The sequence below is a fragment of the Elgaria multicarinata genome, chromosome 7 (assembly GCF_023053635.1).
Source record: "Elgaria multicarinata webbii isolate HBS135686 ecotype San Diego chromosome 7, rElgMul1.1.pri, whole genome shotgun sequence".
Classification (NCBI taxonomy): Eukaryota; Metazoa; Chordata; class Lepidosauria; order Squamata; family Anguidae; genus Elgaria; species Elgaria multicarinata.
Window position 1 is genome coordinate 81,276,918 of NC_086177.1, and position 18,248 is coordinate 81,295,165.

The 18,248-nt window shown below is 42.5% G+C and overlaps 1 protein-coding gene across 5 annotated transcripts in view; it reads left to right on the plus strand.

Annotated features, from left to right (window-relative positions):
• The first annotated feature begins 307 nt into the window (after positions 1-307).
• Positions 308-18,248, plus strand: part of WWP1 (WW domain containing E3 ubiquitin protein ligase 1) — a 64,239-nt gene continuing 46,298 nt past the window's right edge. For 2 of the 5 annotated variants that reach the window (XM_063130899.1, XM_063130901.1), the window contains exon 1: positions 309-638. The gene's annotated coding sequence lies outside the window, so the exon portion shown is untranslated. Of the gene's footprint in view, positions 639-18,248 lie in introns of all 5 variants that reach the window. The other 3 variants (XM_063130900.1, XM_063130902.1, XM_063130903.1) reach the window with 2 other exon arrangements.

Genomic DNA, 18,248 nt, shown 5'->3' on the forward strand with positions numbered 1-18,248 from the left:
AGATGATGATGATTATAATAATACCTTCCCCTGGGCAGCTCTAAACAAGGACGACTTTCCTCAGCTTTTCCGAGTGAATGGAGTATAACGCGCCTCCCCTCTCGTTTTCTCCCCAGTTGGTTCAGTCCTGGCAAACTGTGCGTCTTTAACGTTACCCACACGCTCTTTTCCACCCCTTACTTTTTAGAGCCAGTGGTTTAGTCCGGGACCTCTGCTCTGGTGGAGAGCAGTAAATCAAACCGCTGCTCTTTGCTCTGACAAGTTCCATCTCTACGCCTCGTGTGCGCGCGCGCGAGAAGGAGCGGGCGCCCCCCCTTCTCCCCACTACCCCGCGTCGGTCTCGTTGGGTTGTCTCGCGCCGGATCCTCCTTCTCTCTCTCTCTCTTCCCCCCCCCCCCATCCCGACGGTTAGGGCGCGCGCCGCCAGCGGCAGGCGGGAGAACGGAGGGAGCTCTCCTGTGAGGAGAGGCTTCATGCTGCTGCTGTGAGATGGCATCATTTTACTGCGCTGTGGCGGCGGCGGCGGCGGTGGTGCCGACGGTCGGGAGCAGTGCCGAGGGCTGAGCGGACAACCCTCCGCCACAGCAAGGGGGCAGCGGCGGCAGCGGCACCACCAAGCAGCTGGGCTCCGAGCCACGGTAAGACCCGACTGAGAGAGGAAAACAGCCAGCTTGACTGACTGACAAATAAACAAGGCTGCGCCGCCGCCGCCGCCGCCGTCTCGGTCGCTCTGTGCCTGGCGGAGACTCCCTGGGAAAAGGGGCCGGTGGCGCGAGAAGGGGAGGGGAAAAGACTGAGGCATATTATTGCTCCTTTAGGTGTCGGGGTGGGGGAGGGGCCGCTCGTTTTCCTCTTCAGCGCCCCCCACCCCCGGGCGTCTTGTTTGAAGGGGTGGGAGAAGGGGTGCGATCTGCCCCGACTCGTTCTCTCTGCTGCCCTCCTTGTTCAGGGGCAAGCCTGGAGGGCAAAGGCTGCCTGCCTCTCCTTCCCACTCTTGGCCTGGTGTCACCTTGTTTATGCATATCACGGCTCTTTAACTGACGGGAGGGGCGGCGGGAAGGCAGGCAGGCCGGCCGGCCGTGGGAGACGGGCCAGCTTGAGGGCTGAGCCTTGAACCCGGTTAGCAGCGTTGAGTGGATTGGCAGAGGCGTAAGCGCCCTGGGAAGCAGTCCCGCAAGGGCGGCCCCTGTCGCTTGATCCGATGGAGAGGAGGATATTAGTTACATATTGCTTTCTGTTTACCTTTCTTTCTGTGAAGGGTGCTGGGATTAAGAGGCATTCTCACTTTGGGATGACCTACTGAGACTCTGCAGCCTGTCACATCCTCTCTCTCCCCCTCTCCCTCTCTCTCTTTTGTTCCGCCGGCCATCCCCTTTGCTCAAAAATACTGCATAAGATTGCTTTTCTCTAAGAGTTGAGGGTGTTTCCACTAGAATTATCGAAGGCCATGGCTGGGGGGCAGGGGGTCGATAATACATTACCGGGATATCCCCTCTTACAGCAGATATCTGAACGAGAGTGGATGTGTAGCTGGATCCTACACATCCTTAGCTGCAAGTAAGCCCCACTGAGTTTGAAGTGACTTAACTTTCAAGTACGTGTACATGTTGTGCTGCCTTGAAGTATGGCAGTAATAAAAACAAATGCTCAAAAGAGTGTTTTGCCATAAGCAGTTAAAGGGGTTCTTCTGAAAATTGATCCAAACAAGGAAGAGCCTGGATAACAGAGGCTACACTACTTCAGTGATGAGTTGAACTGTTTTGTGAATGTGACAGTGTTTGTTCTTTCAAAGTATTATGAAGTCGGGGTTTTCTCTCAAAATGTTGCCAACTTGGTTGATGGTTATTAATCAAGTAAAATTTATTTGTGAAACTTCTTGGTGTGTTTGTGTACTATTGACAAATTGTTTTTTTAAGTTTGTAGGATGAGTAAATTATCTTTTTGTGCTGTCTTTCTAGCCCGTCAAAGGGGTTCTTCCACAGTAAGGTACTGATGAGACCTGCTTAGCTTTAGCACACTTGCTGAATTATGTGCTTTTAGATAATATTGTGGAACCTAACCAGTTGTTCAGATGTTTCTTTTTTGACCTGTGCAGATCTACAACAATCTCCAGCCTTTTCAGATCCTTTTCTTTAAACTCATTCTGTAATACGGAACCAATGTTAAGACCATTATTCCTCTTGAAGGCTGGGGTGGGCAACTTTTGACCCTCCAGATATTTTGGCCTTCAACTCCCATGATCCCCCACTGCATTGGCTATGCTGGCTAGGGCTGATACAAGTAGTAGGCCCAAACATCTGGTGGGCCACAAGTTGCCTATCCCTATTGTAAAGAGATTAAATGCACAGGGAAGTTTGGCAGTTGCTTTCCTCATGCCTGAGTAACAAGCTGCAACTGCTGCAATTTCATCTTCCACATAACTGTTAAAGGCAAAGGAATACTGTCCTCTTTTGCATCTGGGCTCTCTGTCTTAAAAAATAAAGCAACATGCAAAAAATAAAATAAAAAAATAAACGTATGTCCTAAAGAAAAAAATGGAGGGGATGCAACTAGTGTGACCACCCTAAGGCCAGATGTGATTCACTTTTGGATCCCAGCCCACGAAGTGAATATTAATATTCTACAATGTGAACTATTGATTTATTATTCCTGGGCGTGGACTACCAAAGTCAATCTCTTAAAGCTGCAATGTTATGCATACCTGGAAGTAGTGATATGGGTTTGACCCTATGCAAATTAGCATAGGGTAATTTACATCAGAAAATCTTCAGTTTATAGCAGAAATACAAACTAGGCAAGGTTCTTGAGCAGGCCAGACAGCGCCAGCTACTCTTGAATGAAACTGATCTAGATCCATTTCAGAAGGGCTTCAGACCTGGTTTTGGAATGGAAACTACCTTGGTCGCCCTGTGGGATGACCTTTGCCAGTAGAGGGACAGGAAGAGTGTTCTCTTGGACCTCTCAGTGGCTTTTGATACCATCGTCCATAGTATCCTTCTGGATAGGTTGTCTGGGCTGTGGAGGCACTGGGCTGCAGTGTTTCCGATTCTATTTGGATGGCCGATTCCAGAAGGTGATGCTGGGGGATTATTGGAATGTACCTTGGCAGCTATGCTGTGGGGTTCCACAAAGCTCTCTTCAGTCCCCCAGGCTGTTCAACATCTACATGAAAGTGCTGGGGGAGGTTATCTGGAGATGATACCCAGTTCTGTCTCTCCTTTTCATCAAATCCAGGTGAAGCTGTGCCTGGGCATGGTAATGGACTGAATGACAAGACTCAGTCCAGGCAAGTTGGAGGTACTGTTAGTGGGTGGGTTGTCTACCTAGCTAAGTGATGTTGAACCTGTCCTCGAGGGGGTTGCACCACCTCTAAAGGATCAGGTTTGTAGTTTGGGGGTTCTCTTGGACCCAGAGCTGTCACTTGAGGCGCAGGTTGATTTGGTGGCAAGGAGCACCTTTTATCAGCTTAGGCCAGTGGTTCCCAAACTTTTTCAGGTAACTGCCCCCTTGTTTCCACAAACTCATGCCCAGTGCCCCCTACCCTACACTATAAAAATCATTATTCAGAATAGTGGTTTTCAACGACCACTAAGGAAGATAATAATAAAATTCAGAACAGTAACAATTGAATATTTATTCAAAATCCAATTACATTTTTTAGTTTATTCAATTAAACATAATTGATGAACTTGATCCAGTGATATCATCTTTTCAAAGTCTGATAGTCATTTAGCAGGAATATTAGATATCACATTTAGTAACTAGGGTAAAGTACCTCACTACTCTGTAAATTCTTAATGTGATGGATAGGCTTGATGAAGTGATACCAGTTTCCGAATGTCTGGTTTAAAGTCACTTAATATGAGTCTTAAATCACCACATTTAGTAATCTGGAGTTGATTTCTTTGCTTGGAGAGAAGTAGGCAGACCACACCAAAACCACATTCCACCAAATATGATGTTGGAAATGCAACCAGGAACTTCTGAACCACTCTCCATAGTGCATGATAGCAATCAGAAATTTCCTTCTGTAACCAAAACTCTTGGTATGATTTCTTAAACGGCTTCAGCTCAATGTTATTTTGTAGTTCAGTTGGCCCCTTTAAATGGGAAGCACCCACCGCAGGCTTGCCGAGGGAGGGAGGGAAAAGAGAGCGAACACTTCTGTTTTGCAGCCAGCGTGGCGGGCCATACCAAGCAGGGTATTCTCTTCATTAGCATTTTGGTGCTAACATTTCAATTCACCTTTAAAAGGGCTCTTCTTAAATGGTATTAATACATGTGTGGATTCTTCCCCTATATGGCTTGGGACCAAACTACCTTCTCCCATGAAAATGTCCCTGGGTTTTAAGACCTTCTGGAGAGGCGCTTCTCAGAAAAGACCACCTTGAGTGCCTCCCTGCCGCCCCTTGCCTCTTAATGCTACCCTATGCAATCCCCCCCAAGGGGGCGGTACCGCCCACTTTGGGAACCACTGGCTTAGGCTAATATACCAACTACGTCCTTATATGGACAGAGGTATTTTAGCTACAGTTATCCATGCTCTGATAATCTCTCGTCTGGATTACTGCAATGCGTTATATATGGGGTTGCCTTTGAAAGTGGCCTGGAAAGTTCAGCTGCCCAAACAGTGACACTGTTAATGCGACTGGCCACTGTGATCATATTATGCTAGTACTTTTCCATCTACACTGACTTCTAGTCCATTTCCATCCTGATTTTAAGTGATGTTATTAACATTCAAAGCCTTAAATGGCTTTGGGCCAGGTTTATATGAAGGATTGTCTCCTTCCATATATACCTGCCTGGAGCCTAAGATCATCTTCAGGGGTCCTTCCCCGGGAGACCCTGCAAAAAGAAGTGAGGCAGGTGGCTACCAAGAAGAGGGCCTTATGTGCTGTGGCACCCTGGTTGTGGAATGAGCTTCCTAAGCATTTTAATCTTATGGCTTTGTTATTTTAAATCTGTTATTGTATTTAAATCTCTGCAGTGCAGCTAGATTTCATTTGGGTTGTACTTTTATACTGCAGTTTTTTTACTGTAGTTTTAAAATGTTTACGTTTTATATTGTATTTTGTGGCTTTAATTGTTGTGAACCACACAGAGAGCTTTGGCTATAGAAAAGTAATAAATGAATAAATACAATATTTTGGATGTCCTAGTATCCAAATATAAAATAGTATCTAATTTAGCATGTTTATTTTACTTACATTTAGTCAACAAAATAACCAATGTCATTTTTGTCCCAATATAAACCAAATATTTGACTTGAAAAATTTAAGGGGAATAAATTGAAGTACACTTAATGTTATTTAAATATTATATTACGTAGATTTTTCTTAGAGTACTTGTAAAATTTTAAAGATAATAGCATGTAATTCCATTTAAATATAAGAAATGTTTAAATGTAAGGGGGGAAAGCAAAAGTACTAAAAACTATTGACACATTAACGACACAGTCGTATTGATTGCATCCCCACTGTTCAAATGCGCTTGAACCCAGAGCCCTCCAATCCTCTGTACTTTGGGTGGATGGGCTTTTCAGACTATCTAGCAAGGACATTTTGGATGGAGACGGACGAGGGCTGGGTAGAAGGCTGGAAGAAGGCTCAGGATAACTCACATCTTTCTTTGAGCTCCACTGACTAGTCCCATTCTGGAAATGAGCATTATGGATAATTTCTGGTTGCATTAGGAAGTGCTAGCTTCCCATTGTGCTGTTGGTAGGTCCTGCTGTGTATGGAAATTGGGTGGTCTCGTATCCTATAGTAGTCAGCAGGAGGCCTAGAGAGCTCTCTGATAATAGTAGAAATCTCTGGCTGCCAGGTCTAGACTTTCTGGAGGTGGTCCCAGGTGAGCAGCTTACTATTCAAATGAACATAGCCTTTTTCTGTTCAAATACTACTGCTTCTAAATGACTCCTGTAAACGTTAGAAGATCTGGATACCTATAAATACAAATATAATATATATGGTGGGAATATATATAAATTGGGCTATAATTTTGCATAAGTTTATATTTGATTTAAAGTATTTTGCCCTGCTTTTTAGCCAGAAAGGCTCCCTGAGTGGGTTACAAATTAATTAAAAAGCAAGACAGTTTCTGCCCTCAGGCTTAGTCTAAAAGAAGCAACACAAAAAGGGGATAGGGATAGAGGAGGAAAAAAGCAAACTCTGGCACCAGTTTTTAAAGTTACAACATTCTTATAAGGAAAAGCTGGAATAGAAACAATTCAGGGGGGAAAAAGGAGCCCAAATGAGTTGCTTTCTCAGCAGAGATGGTGGAGTGACTCTCTCTCTCTCTCTCTCTCTCTCTCTCTTTTTGGAGTCATGACTTCAAAGATTATTTACAGCATTATTTACATGAAATTTTATTTAGACTAGTCACTCAGTCTTTTTAGCTGAAGGGTGGCATAAAAATGCTATATATAAGTAAATAAATAAATTATATTTTAAAAGAAATAATTTAAGTGTGTATTTGTATTCTTATCTTGTTATAATTTAAAAATACGGTGTAGGAATTCTACATATGTTCATGGGAGAATTGTCCAATGTGAATTCAGGTTGATCATGATCTGAGATTTTTTTTCTAATGTAGGTACGTATGTACAGTGCAAACTGCTATAAGCCAAGAACTGATGGTTCTTTTAAAATTATATCTTATGGTTTGTTCATATGACAATGAATTGTTAGCAAAAGAACGCACCAACTCTGAGGAGGAAGATCTGTTTAACTTTTAATACTGCTCTCTCTGTGTGTGGTTGTGTGTGTGTGTCTGTGTGTGCGAAATTATATGTTGCTCAGGTTGGTTTATATTATTTTGGAAACTTGAACAACTGACGCTAAATGAACCATAATGATCACAGGAATTACAATTTTTCTCATTTTTTTGCGTCTAACTTAAAATGTTCACCCCATTAAAACAAAAATAACATTATTCAAGTCAATTTGGAATATTCTTTTAAAAAATGTTAAATAAAATGGATGGTTGCTGTTATTTGAGGAATCAAATTAGTGGCTAAAATGTACAAACAGTAGCTACTGGCTAGGTTCATTCAGTAACTGTAAATGATGTAGTAGAACCTGTTACTGTGAGATGTCCTGTCTTCATAATGTCTGTAAGAATACTCTGGCATACATGAATAGACAACAGAATTTAGGAACAGCCAGGCTAATACATGTGTAAATAGGTTGAAAACCTCTACAGCTGATAAAAAAAGAAGGTAAGGCCAAAAAGCATATTACTACTGTCAAAAGAAAGTTTCACATTGAAAAGTATAGGCTGTTACTCTTTTTTTAAAAAAAAAACACCCCACAAACCTATGGCTGTAACATTCCAGGATACTTACACTATTGCTTATCAGTCTGTGAAAGAAGACAGAGATACCTAGAGTTTTCTTGCCCTGTAGACTGATCAATATTCTGGCTTTGCTCTCTGAAAGTGAAAAGGAAAGGAAACTCTGTCCCATCACCCTGTCTCATTCACTGAATTTTATGGAGATCCAGGCAATGTTGTCTTCCACCCATAACCCTCCTGTATGTTCCCACCTCTTCTTATGTGGGAGAAAGCCTCAGCTTTGGGGCGGAATACAAATGTAATAAATAATAATAATATTTTTTCTTATTGAAGAAAATCTGTTGAGGAAAAAAAATCCAATAGCTGCACAATGCCTTCTGATTGGTGGGCCCCTGAGCCCTGTGTCTGGAAGCATCCTATGACTCTAGCTCAATGCTTAACTTCTAAAATGAGATGTTATGAGGCTTATGTTTGCTGGGCAGTCATGCTGTCTGACTCAGATGCCTTTATCCCTAATCCCAGTTCTGTGGGGGCTTCTTGTGATAATAAGTTCTATTATACATACTCTTTTAAAGTTCTATTATTCAAATACTCTTTTTAACATTACTTCATATATTACGGCGCTGAACCCTGGAAATAAACACTGATTCTAAAGCTAAATTTTGATGAATTATAATTCAAACTAATGATTGTTCTGGGGTGCTTCCAGATTAAGTTTTTATCATGCAATTGCCCTGCCTCATAAATGGAATTTTACATGGCATCCAGACAACATTGTCTTTAACTTGTAACCCCTCCCATAGTTTTCCAATTCTTCTTTACACAAAAAATGTGTTAAGGAAGGAAAGAAGGAAGTGCCTGTTGATTGGTAGCACTAGGAGCCCTCCATCTGGGAGCATCCCTGGTCTCTTGGCAGGTTGTACTTCAGAATATCCCTAAAATACATCTAAAATTAAAAAATGTTCAGGGGCAGAGTACTTTTGGGAAAATAAGGGAAGGATCATCTGTCTAGATATGGGTAGAGATGGGGTATGGTCTGATCAAATAAGTAACTGTCACTTCCTATCATGGCCCTCTAACTCTGGAAGACTCAGGTTGTAACAGTGTTATGCAAAGTTGTATGTTCTTACTTCACAGTCTTTCAGCTGGGGAGCATCTCTTTTTCCCTGACTTGCAATGAGCTATTTTCCAGTTGCTGCTGTTTCTTTTTGTCACAGGTACATGTGCAGTTCCTCTGCAGGAGTTAGCTTTTCAGCAACTATTTTTTTGGAAACTGCCTATGAATAGGCAATTTAAAAATAATAATTTTTAAATAACTTCTGAGACAACTATTTTTACCTAAATCTGCTGGAACTCTAGTGTGTGTGCACGCACACACAAATCACCCGATTACTATATCATGAAGCACCCCTAACGTAACATTTGCAGCTATGTTAATAGTGTATAGATACTTCTATGGTTACTTTCTGCCAAGTCGGGGCTGACTTATGTTCATGCTTTCAAATCCTTCTGGTGATAAGATTGCTTCTATACAGCAAGCTCATGTCGTTGATGTATTATATTTTATATTTACTTCATAATATTTACATTCTATTTTCTAGAAAAGTGGAGGGAATAGTTCTGTTTGCATGTCAATAAGTTATAAACAGTTCAGTGGCTGCATGTCTGTTACGTTATTGACTGGCTGCTCTTCTTGTTCCAGATAGTTCTTAGCTAAAAAGATAGATACATGGTCAGTTTTTCCTTCAATTTCTGCATCAAGTTGCTATAAATCAGCTTATATAAATTATGCAACTTTTATAGTTTCCAGAACCTATCACCCAAGAATAGAATAAATCTCTCTCTTTATGTAGGCTTCTTTGGCCCCATACCTGTCCTTAAAATGGATAATATAATACAGGCTATGTCAAATAGGCACCCTGGTGCCATCCAGATGGTTGGAACTGCAACTCCCATAATCCATGACCATTAGCTATGCTAGCTGGAGCTGATGGGAGTTGTAGTTCAAACCATTTGGAGGACACCAGTAGAGATGTAAAATGTCAGGATATTTTGAGGCCATGAGGAAAACAAACAAACATTTCCCCCTGTTTTTTCAGTAATAATTGAAATTTTAGAAAAATTGAAAAACAAGCAATATTTTTTTAGCACTCTTCACAGATCTAAAGTCACTTTGTGCTTTAGGCAGCCTTTCCCAACATGTTGCCCTCCAGATACTTCTGTTTTCAACTCTCATCGACCTCAAGCAGCATGGCCAATGGTCAGGAATGCTGGGTGCCGTAGTTCAAAATATCTGGAGGGCACCAAATTGGGGAGGGCTGCTTTAGGATCTATGTTGTTTTGGTGCCCTGGACTACTATTTTTCTGGACTATCTTTGAAGCTTGGAGTGAAAGAAAATAACCGGAAGTACAAGTGACCAAGCATAGCTGCTACAGAGCTGCATTTTACTGCTGCTGGCATTCCCAGTCAAGAGGTAGTGATAGGTAAAAGGGATGAATGGCAGTGGGGAGATGCAACCTGGGTGGGTGGACTAACATCTCCACCTCTGTTTTGATACATATTCAAGCCGCTTGGTTTGAATATGTATCAAAACTGGTGAATATATAACACTAAAGTAGTTCTTTTAATGAACGCTCATTATTGTTTGTAAGTATTCTACCTATTAATCCTAGTCAAGATCTAACATCTTCCCTTTTTGAATTCAGGAGTGCCAACTACTTGTCATTGCTTGATTCACCAAAGTGCATTGCTCAAGGATTTTGTTCTACTATTAAATTCTGTATACATTTTAAGTAACTGTTGAAATCATTAACTTGAGACATAGCTACCTTTATTTCTATGTTTTGTAGTTCCATTTAGATTTGTACTCTTTGCTATTTGTACATGCCCTGTGTATTATTCCACTAACGGGGCATAAGTGCACTAAAGATTCAGAAAGATTTATCTGTTTTTAATTTGATTTAGAATCAGATGCATATGGTTGCAGAAATATGATAAATCCACACTCTTTTTTATTTTGTTTGGGATAGATGATCTAGAATAGAATTAGCATAGTCTTTTTTTAGTATATGGCCCAGCAACTGGAGAAGGTCAAGGTTAGAGAGCAGGCTAGTCTTGGGAAGCCACTAGGTGAGTATTGGAAGGGCAAAATTAAACTGGTCTGTTCAGGATCTGTGTTGAATTACTCAAATAATCTGATCAGAAAATCAAAGCTATAGACAAAGGTGGGCATGTGATATGGCTGAAGTGTTTGGTTGTATTCAGAGAAGCTAACTGAATACAACTGAAATGAAGTTGGGATGAAATGACTGCAGTTCCTTTTCTGGGTCAAGAGGTGTTCTGTGTTAAATTTCCTTGATGGTACAAGTAGTAGGGCTCGCTGGATCCCTCTAAGGTCTATCATTATCAATATTAAGAGGATTGCTGTAATGATTACTGACAAAATTTAGATGTTTGAGAAAGTTAACTTCACAAAAATCTTATCTGTGCTTCTGATGGTATAAATGCACGTGATCTTGCTCCTAAAAATGGAGGAAGACTGACTGTAAATATACATATGATAACATTGACTGCTACAGCATCTAACCAGAATAAGCCCAGAAACACACAACTCTATGGGCAGTATTTAGTCAGTCTAGTTCTGGTCCGCGCTTGGCCAGCCCCTGCTGGTCCTGGTCCACTTGTGGTCCCTACTGCTTGCATGATGTGATATAGTACTTCCAGGGGCAAGCCCCAAAACAAGTGTAAGTGCTATATTGTGTTGTGCAAGTGGTAGGTGATGCTTGTGGACAGGGACTGGCAGGGCTGGCCACATCTGGATGGGCCCGACTGCATACTGCCTTTGAGTCCTGTGTTTCTGGGCTTATTCTGGTTAGATGCTGTAGTAGTCAATTAATGAAGTTATAAACTAAAACCTTTGCTCTTAAGTATACTTTATTCAGGTAGTAATTACAAATTTACTGAGTTTACTTTTAAAAGATTTTTAATTCAGTGATCATTTTATGAGCAAATGAAGTTATACATAATCTATTCTATGTTCATAACACTGTCTTCTCCAACCTGGTGGCCTCCAGATGTTTTGAACTACAACTCCCAGCATTCCTGACAATTTGCCATTCTGCCTGGGGCTGATGAGATCTGAAGTCCCAAATATCTGAAGGGTACCAGGTTGGGGAAGGCTGTCCTAAAGCAACAAAGTGACTTTAGAGCTGTAAAGAGCACTAAAAAAAGAAGTATTGCATGTTTTTCAGTTTTTCTCAAAATTTCAATTCCCCCCCCCCCCTTACTTCCTGGCGAAAAAACTTTTTTTTGTCATTTCTATTCCAAATTGAAGTGGGAGTCCTTTGAAGCTGTGTGATTCTGAACAGTTTTGAAGATTCAGGATTTGGAGGGACACTGACAAGACAGTGTGTCTCTAAAAAATTGATACATTTTTCTCCAAGCTCTTCATATAAAGAAGGCTTGCCGCTCTGACAATGTAACTCCACTTCTGAAATCTCTTCATTGGCTTCCAATTAAATTCAGAATCCAATTTAAACTTCTCCTGTTGACCTACAAAGCTTTTCACTGTCTAGCTCCTTCCTATCTCTCCTCTCTCATCTCACACTATTGCCCCGCTCGTGCTCTTCGCTCCTCTGATGCCATGTTTCTCGCCTGCCCAAGGGTCTCTACTTCCCTTGCTCGGCTTCGTCCATTTTCTTCTGCTGCCCCTTATGCCTGGAACACTGTCCCGGAACATTTGAGAACTACAAGTTCAACCGCAGCTTTTAAAGTTCAGCTAAAAACTTTTCTTTTTCCTAAAGCTTTTAAAACTTGATTTTGTTCTGACTTTATACTGTTAGTTTTACCCTACCCAGTGCCTGTTTACCCTACCCTGTGCCTGTTTGCTTTCTCTTCCCCTCATTGTTTTATCATGGTTTTATTAGAATGTAAGCCTATGCGGCAGGGTCTTGCTATTTACTGTTTTACTATGTACAGCACCATGTACATTGATGGTGCTATATAAATAAATAAATAATAATAATAATACACTAGGATTTGAAGAGGGAAAGCAGGGGGTATAGTCTTGTGACTGGCAGTTCTAGCTTCTAATTACAGTTATTGCTTTAAGCAGGGTTTTCCAATTCCAGTACTTTGGAGGAAGGATGTTGAAGTAATTTATCACAGGACTTATCCTGTGTTTATTGCTCTTTTCATTTGTCATAACCCTCTAGCCCCAGCACCTATTCTGATATTGTGTTGCATGTTGTTTTTCATAACAATTGGCCACAAAATACATAGGAAGAAACCCCAAAACTGAAAAGGCTGCTCTTGCAGTAACTTCCTACAGCTATTCATCTGAAACTTGGCAGGCTTGATCCCCCAAAGGGGCAGCTATCCCTGCAAATTTCATGCAGTTCTACCAAGAAAATTACCAAGAAAATTAATAAAATAAAGGTGCAAAACACAATCCTCCCCACTGCATCTATTTGTCTGTAATTTGGCAGGTGTAATAAAGGGCTACTATTCCCACAAATTTCATTCAACTCTGACAAATAGAAAAAAGTTTATAGTCATTGGTTGATTTTCGTTGGTGCTTAATGGGAAGGTATCAAGATTTGGATTTCCAAATCAGGCCCAAGTTGAAGTGGGCAGCCTCCAAATTGGTCTGAGAGGAATTGGGTTGTTCCATGATTCACCAAATCAAAGGCTGAACTGAATCTTGAGGGAGGTGCACAGCTTTATGATGTGGATACACAAGCATTTACACTGCATTGCACATTGGAAGTCCCATTCTATAAGCCTGTGAGTGGCCCTTCTGTTTCATTATTATTGGTTATGTCATTGCTTTGCTAATGCAGCACCACATTGTGGTGATATTTAGCACATCCTTTTTAAAGAAGAGTTTGATGTTCTTTTCACATCCTGTTTATTTCTGCTCTCTGCAGTCCTTAAGGCAAGCAGGAGAAGATAGTTCTGAGTACTGCCTTGCTACTACAACCTTAAGAACATTATTTTTCTTGATTGGATGGAAGTTCCCTGTAGTGTAGTGCTCTTGCAAAGATCCAAAGACCATGGATAGAGGTATTTCAGGTACCTGCAGAAAAGCTGCTCCTGAAAATGCCCTTTGATATAATCTGGGGGATTGTGCAAGAGGATCTTTGGATGTTGTGTCTGTTTCAGACACTGGGCAATTAGCTAGATGCTACTGAAAAGGAGAGTGGATTGATTTAAATCAAGATGGTTTAAATCAGCAGGAAGGAAAAAAAAGTTCAGTTCATCACTGGTTCAAATAATTTTTCTTTGAAATAGTTGTTGATAGATTTGTACTCTACTAATTTTCTTAAATGTAGGGCTGGTTCATATGATCGCCAGCGGTTAACAATCCATGGTAGCTTGTTAACCATGCTGCGATTTGCATAATTACCTTTGTTGGCGCGGATTACCATGCTTTCCAAATCTGGGAAGGTAGGTTGTTGTCATGGTTAACAAACTACCCATAACCCTAAGACTGGGTTTGCATGATAGCGGAGGGAAAATAAGCCACATTAGCATATTTTCCTTCCCCCATGTGCTGGTCATGAGCCACCTAATTAGCATAATTGCCCTTGCCAGGTGCAGGTGGTCATGTCCGAACCCAGTGAGGATGGGTGGCTGGGATTGTTTACAATCCACCCTGAAACCTATGGCTTGTTCTACGGTCCTAGGTGGTGTCATGTTCTTGCCTCTTCCCTCTGGCATTTGTAAAGGAAGCACGCCCCAGCAAAGCTGGCCTTTCCACTGGATTTTGCACAGATCCCCAGAACAAACGCACACAGCTCCCAGTTTGGAGGGTTAAGCGCAATTTTATTCAGGATAAGGGTAGGATATACAGGATTAGCATTTCAAAACTGATAAAACATGCAGATATATATGAGAACCCAGACCAAGCAAAACTAAAACTAAGTTGCGAATCATACCTCACCCAGCCATGATGTCAGCCAGCTCAGGACAAAACCCCTTTTCAAAAGCATACTCTATATAGATACTTTTCTCGCTCCTTCCCCCCTCCCTTAGAAGATCTTTCACACCTTCCCCCGAGATGTTAATTGTCGCTCAAGGCCGGTCGGCATAGCCCCAAGCGGTTCCAGGATGTACCAGAACGCCCCATGCAGCTGGCCGCTTATCTGTTCCGCTCCTAAAACCATAACAATAAAATAAAAACAGCCATTCCCAGTATGATTTTACCCCTTCCTTACAGCATTCACGCGTGCTAGTAAGCTTACACGAGACACATCCATGAGACTTCTTTTATTGAGGAAATCACACGGTAGACAAGCTTAATAGTTTCAGAGTCTCCAAAACACACTTAAAGCTGAACGATGGTTAGGAAGCTTTAGGCTCTTTTTTCTGAAACGATCTTTAAGGCAAACACTCAGGTGTGTGTGTGAGTATATTACACCAATAACAGCTTTGAGCTTCTCCAGACGCCGCATATGCTGGCTTCTCAAAGAGACATGGCTAATTTCCTAAAACAAAGTCCCAGGAAAGGTTGCTCTGAGCCACCAGAGCTAGGCAGAGAGATCCATCACGCACTTGTCAGTCTCAGCTTACCACTACTGAGCTGACCCCGTTACTATGACTTCAGGAAAGGTTAAGCCTCAGGCCCAGGAGTCCCGTCCTCCTGCTAAGGACTGGGAACTCCTTGCCACCTGAGTCTGGGCTCCAAAACCAAATCCACAGCATATGCAAGTCCACGTCTATGAAAAGCCTCACTACTTTTCATGACACAGTTCTTAGATATCCAAAGTCTAAATAGCAAAGTGTCCATGTGTAGAGTGCTTTCAAAGTCCCAAGCGGGGAGAGAATCCAAAGTAGGAGGTAGGGCAGGCATTGTGTCGAGAGATGAAACCTAGCAAAGCTTTTTCAGCTTTGCACCAGCCTTTAAGGCCTATTCAAAGTCACTTGACAGACAGGTCCTCTGACCTGTAAACCATGCCCATTTGCCAAGAGGGAAAGATGTTGCAACCCACTTCAAAGACTGTCCCCCACCTTTTCCAAAACACTCTGAAGTTCCCAGAGAACTAGCTACTTCAAGGCCGAAGCAAAAGAGTGAACAAGCTACTCCCATGAGAACTGCTTACAGAGATAAGCTTGCAGGGAACATCTGACATTCTCAAAGCATTTCCTAAATCTAACCACTAGGTACAAAGCCTATACCTGACAGGTGGCTTGTTAACCAAGGCAAAAAGCCACCATCTCTGGGTTCAGACGATATGTTAAGTTGCACTGGCAAGGATAATTAAGCAAACCGGGCCACACTCAGCATGCCAGCATGACTTGTTAACCACCTAGCAATTGTGCAAACCAAGGGCCTTGCTAGACGATGCCGGATAAGCCGGCAGGGAGGCAGGGCGACGGCGCGCTAACTTTAGCGCGCGCCGCCCCACCTCCTAGACAGTCGACGCGCAGGGACTCTGGAAGCCCTGTAGCATCGGCCATTTTTGTTTTTAATTTAAAGGGGCCATGTGCGCCCCAAAGCCGCCGGACAAGGTAAGTGCCTTTTTAAAATAAATTCAGCCCCCCCCCCGCTCCTGATATCCCCGATGCCTCCCTGCCCACTCTTTCCCCGCCCATCCTCCCTCTCCCCGATGCCCGTGTCGCCCGTCCTCCCTCTCCCCGATGCCCGTGTCGCCCGTCCTCCCTCTCCCCGATGCCCGTGTCGCCCGTCCTCACTTTTGCAGATGCCCGTGTCGCCCGTCCTCCCTCTCCCAGATGCCCGTGTCGCCCGTCCTCCCTCTCCCCGATGCCCGTGTCGCCCGTCCTCCCTCTCTCAGATGCCCGTGTCGCCCGTCCTCCCTCTCCCAGATGCCCGTGTCGTTCGTCCTCCCTCTCCCAGATGCCCGTGTCGCCTGCCCGCCCTCTCCCAGATGCCCGTGTCGCCCGTCCTCCCTCTCCCTGATGCCATCCCGGTGCCCGGCCTTCTCCCCCCCTCTCCTGCCGGGTCCGGCCTTCCCCCCCCCGGGACACCCCCCCGGCCCCATGGGCACAGCGCTCATATGAGCGCTGTGCCCAGTCCGTGGCTTTTCCCAGCTACTTGCGAGTAGCCGCAAAAAGCCACGGACCTTGCTAGATGTTCCGCAGCCCCGGCCTCAGGCCGGGGCTGCGGAAAAGGCGCACCATAAGCGACTTCGCTTATGGCACGTTAGGGGAGGCTTCAGCGCGGCCTGACCCCGGATTCTCCTGTGCGTCATCTGGATGCACAGCAGGGAAACTGGGCCTCACAGCGCGCTAAGTCCTCGTCTAGCAAGGCCCCAAGTTAATGTGTCTTCACAGTGGTATAACAAGTGATCTCTCTAAATGAAAGGTAAAGTAACACAGTTATTACTGTATTGCTGTCTGCTTGTAAGGTTAGCCAGATGTTGCCAAAACCAAACAAGCAGTAACTTAAAATGTTGATACATACTGGTGTTGGGCAATTAAACGTTTTTATAATATTAATGTATAAAGCCTTCCATTGTAAAAATCACAGCTTACAATAAATGAAGCAACAATATACAGTAACCCAATTATATGCAATAATTGGGTTATTGTATTTAATTTTGCAATACTAAATGCTTGAAAAGTCTGAGAAACCATTGCCAAAATCTAGAAAGTCGTATTGATTTGATATAGTTTGTTCATATCCTGGAAAGCAGATGCCGCTTTTCCTTAAGCAGGTGGTGATGCCAAATCCGCTTGTAAATAAACAGAGGTAGATGGCCATAATGCATGAGCTCATATTGTTTTGAAACATCCCTCCAGTCCCTGTCCAACCTTTTACTTTTAGAAGTTTAGCTTTGTAGCTTAGAATTCAGAAGTTCTTTAAATGGGTCTGTGAAGAAAATAGTGAAAAAATGTGAAAGCAACAAATGTGTGCTTCTGCAAAACTAAATGTTGGCGTAGGCCAAAGGACCAACCCCATCCCCAAATCTTGTCAGAATTCATTGATATATTAATGTTTTTTTGGGGAAAGTAGCTGGAGTAGTGGAGTGGCCTGTAGTTTTATTCGTCAAATTAAACAGTTAAATTAACGGCATAAAATATTACCACTGAACAGCTGAGCCAATTAGCATATAACTCCTGCATTATATTTTTAAACTGAGTTTTGTATAAGCTGCTAGGTTTCATGTGAGTGAAATCATAGAATGCTATCAAGTTCCAATCATGTGATCATTATTTCTTCACAAATTCCTTTTGAGAGTCATGTTGGTTTTTACTGAGTATATGGCTACACCACTGCAAAAGGAGGGGCGATTATGTATGCCACTTTGGGTTCTTTGGCGAGAAAAAGGTAAAATATAATTTTAATAAATTAAAATTTGTAATTTCATTCAAAAAGAATAGTATTATTTCACAAATTCTAACTTCCTGTGTGAGGATGAATGTTCTTTTGCTACATGGAAGAAGATAGGCCCATGACTGGACAATAAAGAATAGATAAAAGAATCAGATTTGGGTCTGTCTTTTGTCTTGTTTGCAGACTTGTTCTTCTAAAAATAAAATGTTTTGTAACAATTATTAAGCAAATGTATTGCAAGATACTTAACACTGCAATCGTTTACTTCTCTACTCAGATCTCAGTCCCATTCATTTCAGTGGGACTTGCATATAAGTGTGTATTGGATTGCAGCCTTAGTGTCTTAAATTTGAATGGACAAGGTATACTACATGGGGGAATAAAGAGGTTTACAGCACAGCCCTAAGGACCCTTACTAGGGAGAAAGTTGCATTGAACTCAGTGGGACTTCCTCCCTGGTAATTATGCTTAGTTTTGCAATCTTAGAGAAAATTACTTGGTCACATGGAATCATGAAAGTCTTAACTTCACTAGAAGTCTTAGTTCTAAAGTTCTCTTCCCTCACCTATTTCTCTTTTCCCACTTACAAAATTTGGGCAACAATTACCTTCAGATTTGCACTATAGAATGTTGAGAATTCTGAAATGTGTTATT